The sequence below is a fragment of the Palaemon carinicauda genome, chromosome 8 (genome assembly GCF_036898095.1).
Source record: "Palaemon carinicauda isolate YSFRI2023 chromosome 8, ASM3689809v2, whole genome shotgun sequence".
Lineage (NCBI taxonomy): Eukaryota > Metazoa > Arthropoda > Malacostraca > Decapoda > Palaemonidae > Palaemon > Palaemon carinicauda.
Genome location: NC_090732.1, coordinates 147,631,176 through 147,639,731, shown reverse-complemented (window position 1 = coordinate 147,639,731; position 8,556 = coordinate 147,631,176). Strand labels below are relative to the sequence as shown.

Genomic DNA, 8,556 nt, shown 5'->3' with positions numbered 1-8,556 from the left:
TCTTGACGAATCACTTTATTATATGTAACTTTGGCCACAAATAAAGAGTTTTTGCTTAAAATAACTATTTTTAGTTCCCCATTTCTTCGTATCATTGAAACTGTGCTGCCATTACAATTATTGTCTAAATTACCAATCAGTGCTATCATCATTATCACGTGACTTTTTGGGGGAGAGCAGTTATCACCTACTTTCATTATGGCAATGACACACACTTGTTTTTTCATGTAATGCTTTCATGTTATAGTTTTAGTAGAATATTTATGTGCCCTGGTTACGATCATTCCTATTGTACGGTCATTTCCATTGGTTTTGAATAGGAAGAAGCTACTTTTAAGTTGTTTTGTAACCGTGTATTGTGTTAAAGACCAGAACTGTGGTAGTCAGTGTATATAAAGGGAAAAACATATCGTTTTGCGGTTCCACTAGAAATTCTGTATTTCAAAGACCGTGAAATGGCGTCATTGTACTTACTGTTTTGGACTACAATAGCACTTTTTTTCTTTTAAAAGAAAAACAAGTTTTGAGCCATGGAGGAGTGTACTTTTCATTAATCACTTCCTCTACCAGAAATGAGACCTCCACACTGTAATGGATAACCTAGGATTCATTTTGCCAAAGCAATAAGGTAAGAAACTAAGTTTAGGACACGTCCTAGGGAGGGTAGCCAGGTGGGGCAGAGATCCCGATCCCGTCCTTCGTAGAGGGATCCTCAGGTTAGGTTGTTTTCCTGTGATTGTTTCCCTAGTGATATATGGGTTTTCCGGTAAGAAAATACGTCTGGAGCTTCAAATGGTGGCTAGGTTCTAATGGTAAGGGAAAAGAGAAATTAAGATTTATTATAAGACTGAAACTTCGTTTAAAACAAAAACTACTGTCAGGAAAGTTAGCCAACAAGAACAACTCCAAGAGGATATGAATACATGCATCGCCGTAAATGTGGGTGAAGTTGTTGATATTTATCAATTTCATCAAGACTTGCCATGCATCTGCTAAAGGCAAGCTAAGTTTGTGCTGTACATCAAATGTATATATAAATTAAAAACTATAACTTGCTGAAGTAAATAAGCAGCAGTTAAGAAATAGATGATAGATTAGTGTCATTTATTGACATTGCATCATATAAAAGTAGGTGAATGCTTGATGAATTCAAACAGTATTTCGGTTTTCCTTTTATTGTCTTTGGTGCTTCAGCAGCGTGTTATGTTGTTACCTAGCAGACGATAATAGATACTTCTCTTTTTACAATCTCGCGATCTATGATTTAAGATTAGGACATGAATTAGGTACTGGGATCTTATGATATAAAATATTGTGTAGTGTTCCAATTTTGATTAATGAGGCTACATTTGATTATTATTTGTGGAATAGATTTGAAAAGAAAGTCGAAGCTACCTAACACAAAGGAGTGAATATTCTAGTAGGAAATCAGCATTGTAATTTAAGTTTTAGTGCGTTAAGACAGAAAAATTAACAACTCAAAAGATTATGATGTTAGAAAAATTGAAATTTTGAGGGAAAGCGATCATAATGGACTCGTTTGAAAAATAGGGATCCTTTTTTTTTCTTTTTTTTTTTTGCTATACCGAATGTGGCTGATCCTTGTCAAAAGTTGGCGCTATCGTGTTTTAATTAAATCCAGAGTAATCTTTTAGGACGCCCTAGACATGTCCATTGTCACCCATGTTTGATTGTGTGTGTAATCTCTAATTGGTATTTCTTCCAAATTTGACAAATTGATGATCTTTCCTTTGGGCTGCATTGCATTGTTATTATTATAGTTTTATTTTTCTTTTGTAACACGTCATCCATGTGGGTTGGTATTGCTTCAGATGCCTAATCTAATTAATTATTTGGATCGGTCTTGTGGTTGATTGGTCATTTAAGTATTTCATTAACTGAACAACAATGAAAGAAAAAGAAAATGATATCAAATGGTTTAATGTCAGATATAACATTTTGAACAATGGTAGCCTTAGGCACCATTTTAAGATTAGCAGTCCCTCAACCGAACAAACCAACTGTTCTTTAATAGAACCGAAATAAGTGAAAACGGAACAAGAATTTCAGGATAATCCAAAAAAAATACAAGAAAAGAAGATTGGCTGAGGTATTTGTAAAATTTGGGAGACGTGATATCAGTAACGAAAGGTTTGAAAAGTTGAAAGAAAATTCATGAAGCAATTGCTTGTTATAGATTTATTCACAATGAAAAAAAGAAAATCATAATCCAGTCGACTCTGGATTTGAAAAAAAAAATAATCCTTCAATACATTTAAGCTGGTTGAAGGCTAATGTGTCTGGTTTCAGTTCCGTTCCAGTATCGCCTAAGGGGTGCACGCCAAAATGTCAGTCGGGGTGCTCAGCTACAGCAGTAGTATCCCTAGAAAAAGCTTAAACTCCGGTCCCTCGCTAGGATTGATCTTTTGTCATGCAAATGTAAGACGAAGGCATTACTACTGTACTTGTCAGGTTGCTAGTGGCATGCCTTCTGTACCTCATGTTTACAGAAGGGAAAAAGATGAAGGGTGATTAAATTTTAACTGTGTGACCAGGGGAAGAAGAAGATGAGGAATTTTACAACTGATATCCCTATTCCTGTATTATGTCAAACCTAAACTTACTGTTATATTTCAGCTCCCCATAACCAACTATTAGCCATATAAGATAACTACAGAAAAGTTTATTGCTAAGTACCGATACTTTGACTAAATAATTGCTTTTGTTGTTCCATCATTGTTTTGGTAGTTATTGTAAATTATCAATATCAAAATGTTTTCTGTTAAGATACTAAATAATGTATTACACAATTTTAACGATAACCGTTCAGTGAGACTTTCAAGTTGGACAGGCGTGACTCAAGATAGTTAAGCTGGGCTTGGGTTAATATGAACTTACAATGGGATTTTCTGAACGAAACCCTATTGTAAGTAAACGTGTATATGTATAGTATTGGAGATACTATGTCATGTTTCTAGAAAGGCTTGAATCCAAGGATTCTATAGATCTTTCTGTACACATCTCCGTGCTGAGGCATTAATACACTGGCCCTAGACTGGAATAAGAGTATTTTTGTGGCATATAGTGTTACACTAGATCCCTTGTTAAAGCCTAACAGGAAAATCATTGGTGATCACAGTCGTCTTCTTCTTTCCTACCAGTATCCTTACATTAAGCGGACGGTTGCATGATGTGCTTTGTCCAATGCTTTCTATCAACGACATCCCTTTCTACTAAACCTCTTCTCCATAACATTCTTCACCTTATCTTGTCTTCTAATTATCTGCCTTCCTCTTTATCTTCTTCCACTAGCAGGTTCCTACTAAGCCCTCCTCACTCCTTCCCTACCATCTATCATCAATATGCGCCCATACCATCTCCGTCGTAACACTCTTATCATCTCTGTAATCTGTGACGGTGCCGAGAGAGAGGTTATGACTCAAAGGCAGGATGCAATCAACTGAGTTGTTTATTAAAGAACACACTTCTTTATATACAAAATCTCAAAGCAACAAGAATTTTCATGTTCAAATATTGACAATGTTACAGAGGAGAAAAACAGACATAAATTTTCATGTTAGTTTTAGTGTGAGGGAAGAGCGAAGATACAAGCATAATATATACAAAAGGAATTATGTACAATTGTGTGACACACGGTTGGTACATGGCTCCCCCCCCCCTAAAAATGACATACTGTACAAGTTAAATAGGGCACCCTGATCTAGAGAGGCAAACTGTAGGCGGGTCATCTGGCAGGAGATAAGCAGGTTTTAGACGATCAATGGAGACCCAGTCTTCTTTGCCACGAATGTTTAGTAGGAATACTTTTGGACTGCGTCGGATCACAAGGAAAGGGCCCGTGTAAGGGGGCGTTAGTGGTGGCTTGGTAGTATCGTTGCGTAGGAAGACGTGCGTTGCAGAGTGCAAGTCTGTTGGTATGTGATGCTTTGCTGGGGGCTTGTAAGTCTGGCGGCATGGAGTAAATTTTCCCACGATGTGACGTATGCGCTGGAGATCGTCGGAAGAGGTTGTAGAAGGAAAAAATTCGGCAGGGACGACCAACGGATCGCCATACACCATTTCGGCTGCCGAGACGTCAAGGGCGTCTTTAGGAGTGGTCCTTAGTCCCAGGAGGACCCAGGGAAGCTGAGCAAACCAGTTGCAATCCTTGCAGCGGGACATCAAAGCTGCTTTGAGGGTGCGATGAAAACGTTCAACCATTCCATTGGCAGCGGGGTTGTAGGCCGTTGTCTGATGTAGGGTGATGCCCAGGAGATTCGCTAATGATGTCCACAATTGAGAGGTGAAAGTGGTTCCCCTGTCAGAAGTAATATGTTCAGGGATACCAAATCTTGCAATCCATCCAGAGAGTAAGGCAGATGTACATGAGGCGGACGTTGCAGTTTCCATGGGAATGGCTTCAGGCCAACGGGTGGAGCGGTCGATGATGGTAAACAGGTAACGATGTCCTTGTGATGTGGGTAGGGGGCCTACAACGTCGACGTGAATGTGTGCGAAACGACGCTGAGGTTGAGGAAAGGTGCCCACTCCTGAATCCGTGTGTCGATGTACTTTGGAAGTTTGGCAAGAAGTACAGGCATCCTTAGAAATGCCATGCCAAATGAACTTTGTCTTCAGCAGCTGTGCAGTAGAACGGCACGAGGGATGTGAAAGGCCGTGAATGAAATCAAACACCTGTCGGCGCATGGGAGCAGGAATTCAAGGTCGCGGTCTGCCAGTACTGACGTCACAGAGGAGGGTGGTGTTGGAGTCTTCGAGGGGAAAGTCTTCCCAACAGAGGGACGTGCAGGATGTCCTACATGCTTGATACTCTGGATCCTGTCGTTGGGCTTCAGCCGGGGCGTTGTAATCCAGTCCCAGTTGAACGGCAGCCAACGTGTTTCTCGACAGGGCATCGGCAACGGGATTCATTTTCCCAGGGATGTATTGAAGGGTGCAATTGTATTCAGCCACGGCGGAGAGATGTCGGCATTGCCGGGCGGACCAGGCGTCAAACTGTCGAGTAAAGGCGTGCACCAGAGGCATGTGGTCTGTGCGAATGACGAAGGGCGTACCTTCTAAGAAATGGCGAAAGTGACGGACAGCCAATTGCACCGCCAGCAATTCTTGATCGAAGGTAGAATAACCCGATTCTGCCTAGGACAGTTTTCTGCTGAAGAAGGCCAATGGGCGGGGCGAGCCGTTGACCACCTGCTCGAGTACTGCACCAATAGCGACGTCGCTGGCATCGGTGGAGAGAAGGAGAAGGGCATGTGGGATAGGAAAAGTGAGAGCCGCAGCAGTTGATAGAGCCTTCTTTGCATTGCAGAAGGCTGCATCTTGAAGGGAACCCCACTTCAGGTCCTTTGGCTTGCCCTTGAGGGAGGCGTAGAGGGGAGCAAGAGTGGCGGCAATGGCTGGCAGAAAACGGTGATAATAGTTGATCATGCCCAAGAATTCCTGCAGAGCTTTGACGGTCGAGGGCACGGGGAAATTCTGAATGGCTGCTACCTTCTCAGGGAGGGGGTGGACACCTTCAGGAGTGATGCGGTGCCCTAAGAACGACACTTCCTTGGCGCCAAAGGTACACTTGTCGTACCGGACTACAAGGCCGTTTTGTTGCAGGCAGTCGAGCACGGTGCGCAGGTGCACGGTGCGCAGGTGACGGAGGTGTTCCTCTTTTGAGGAGGAGAACACAAGTATGTCGTCCACATAACATACACAGAAAGGGAGGTCCCCTAAGATGCCATCCATGAGACATTGAAACGTGGCCCCAGCATTACGAAGGCCAAAACACGAGTAATTGAAGGTGTATGTACCTAACGGGGTAGTGATGGCAGTCTTGGGATGTCTTCTGGGTTCATAGGCACCTGATAATACCCCTTCAGGAGGTCGAGCGTAGAGAAAACCTTTGCTTTGTGCAGGTAGGAGGTCACGTCGGCAATGTTTGGGAGGGGGTAGTGATCTGGTTCTGATTGCATGTTCAGGCGCCTGTAATCCCCGCATGGACGGAGGGAGCTGTCCTTCTTCAGAACGATGTGTAAGGGTGACGACCATGGGCTGGAGTCCTTTTGGCAAAGGCCCATTTCCTCCATTTCGGCGAACGTCTGTTTGGCGGCTGCCAATCGTTCCGGTGCCAGACGTCTGAATTTTGCGAAGACTGGGGGTCCCGTCGTCTTGCTATGGTGATAAATATCGTGCTTGGCAGGAACCGTGGGCGTTTGGCGAAGTTCTGGTCGGAAAACTTCTGGGTACGACATGAGGAGGTGGGCGTAGGCATCCGTGGGTGCGCTAATGTGGAGAGCGAGGTTAGAGGGGGCGGGTTGAAGAGGAGTCGACAAGTACGAGTCTGCGTTGACCAATCGTCTGTGGGCGACATCGACCAGAAGGTGGAAATAGAGAGGAAATCCGCACCGGGGATTGGCATGGTGACGTCAGCAACGAGAAACTTCCAATTGGATTTACCGTTTCCGAACGATAATGTGAGGTTCTCGTAACCGTAGGTGGGTATCACAGATCCGTTGGCAGCTACCAAGCGGACGTCGGCAGATGTAGACAGACTTTGTCGTCCCTTGAAGAGTTTCCTTGGCAAAAGAGAACGACAAGCACCCGTGTCTACAAAAAATCGCACGCCCGTTCTTGCATCCTGTAAAAAGAAAATATTAGAAACACGGGAGGCCACCGCCACTAGCGATGGCCTACTTAACGTTTTTTGGCCACTGACAATTCTTGGCACATTTCTTCGCAGTTGCCCCGAATCTGAAGTGGTAGTAGCAAAACTGCAGCGGATGGGAGGTAGTAAGTGGCTGTAGAAGTCGTTTGTTGGGGCGCGAGCGATTGGTGGGTGGTGGGCGGCTTTGTCTCTGCTTCGGCACGTCACGGTGTGGGCGTGTATGTCCTACGGCATTCATGTCAGCTTCAGTTGACGTTGAATAGGCATCCTCTTCGTCAGGGGTGGAGGCGTTGATGGAGGTCCTGAAGTGGCTGTCCATAAGGGCGTCAGCTTTGGTCATCAAGTCCTTTATGGGTAAACTATTGGCAGCGCGTATAGGTCCGGGTAAACGGTGTATCCAAAGGGCACGAAGTAGGTTCACCTCACGAGGAGAGCCGTCTGCGGCAGGTTGAAGGCGAGCGATACTGGTCATTTCCCTGAGGGCAAGCGAAGCCCTTTGGTCCCCCAACGGTTGTTGTGAGAGCTGAAAAAGCTTTGCTATACGGGCGGCTGGCGCCGGAGAGTACTGCTGCAGAAGGTATGTTTTGAGGGCGTCATACGCTATTGGCGTGTCTCCTTGTTCACAAAGCCAGTCGGATATTTCCGGGAAGGTGTCCTCGGGTATCGCCGCGAAAACATAATCTGCTTTGGTGGTTGAGCGAGTCACGCCGTTGATGCGAAACTGGACTTCTGCGCGCTGAAACCAAGAAAACGCCTCTCCGCTGGCGAACGGTGAAAGTTTCAATGAGGCGGCCGCAGCGCCAACTGCTGTAGTAGAGTCCGTCATAGTACCAACGATGGAGGGGCAAAGGAGGTGGGGGTGGAAGGCAGTGGGAGCGAGTCGACTTCCGGGGTCACCAATGTGACGGTGCCGAGAGAGAGGTTATGACTCAAAGGCAGGATGCAATCAACTGAGTTGTTTATTAAAGAACATTCTCCTTTATATACAAAATCTCAAAGCAACAAGAATTTTCATGTTCAAATATTGACAATGTTACAGAGGAGAAAAGCAGACATGGATTTTCATGTTCGTTTTATTGCGAGGGAAGAGCGAAGATACAAGCATAATATATACAAAAGGGATTATGTACAATTGTGTGACACACGGTTGGTACAAATCTTTACTACGCCCGCCATCCTTCTTATTTTATCATTTTCCTGTCTCAAGCAGTGATATTCCCATAATCCACCTCAGCATTCTCATCTCTGTTCTCTCAGGCTTTGCTTCCTCTTTTAGTCTTAATGCGCTAATTTCCGATCCATACATAACACTGGTGTTATTACTGTTCTATAGATCTTGACTTTTAACTTTAATCCAATTTTCTTATCACATACCACATCTGCTACCTCCCCTCAATTCCCCCATGCTTATTTTATCTTATTCTCAACTTTAGCCTCGCATCCCCCCTCCTGACTAATAGTAAATCCCAAGTATATAAATTGTTCAACCTGATCTATAACTGTGCCTCTACTTTCACGTATGGTTATCCTGTCTCTACCTTCCTTTCTGCTCACCATAGCCTTAGTCTTATCCAAATTACCCTTTAACCACCCATTCCCAAAGTCTCTTGTCACTCTACGACCTTCTTTGTAATTTTTCTTCATTTTCATCAGTAATCGCCAAATCATATGCATATAGCAGCTCACACAACTCTTCATTTCTGATCTCTTCACTTAGCACACCCAACAGCACAAATGAAAAGGGGCTTAATGCTGACCCCTGGTATAATCCAACACTAACTTCAAAGTATTTTGTTTCTAACAGTTGTTATTACTTTTGTCTTTGTTCTTTAATATATCATATCTACTATTCTATCCAAGTCTCTCCTTTTACTCAAGCACCA

At 43.9% G+C, this 8,556-nt stretch overlaps 1 protein-coding gene across 1 annotated transcript in view; it reads left to right on the top strand.

Moving 5' to 3' along the window:
* Positions 1 to 663: 663 nt before the first annotated feature.
* The window catches only part of LOC137645024 (uncharacterized), a 37,069-nt gene continuing 29,176 nt past the window's right edge, over positions 664 to 8,556 (top strand). The window contains exon 1 of the mRNA XM_068377890.1: positions 664 to 716. The gene's annotated coding sequence lies outside the window, so the exon portion shown is untranslated. The remainder of the gene's footprint in view (positions 717 to 8,556) is intronic.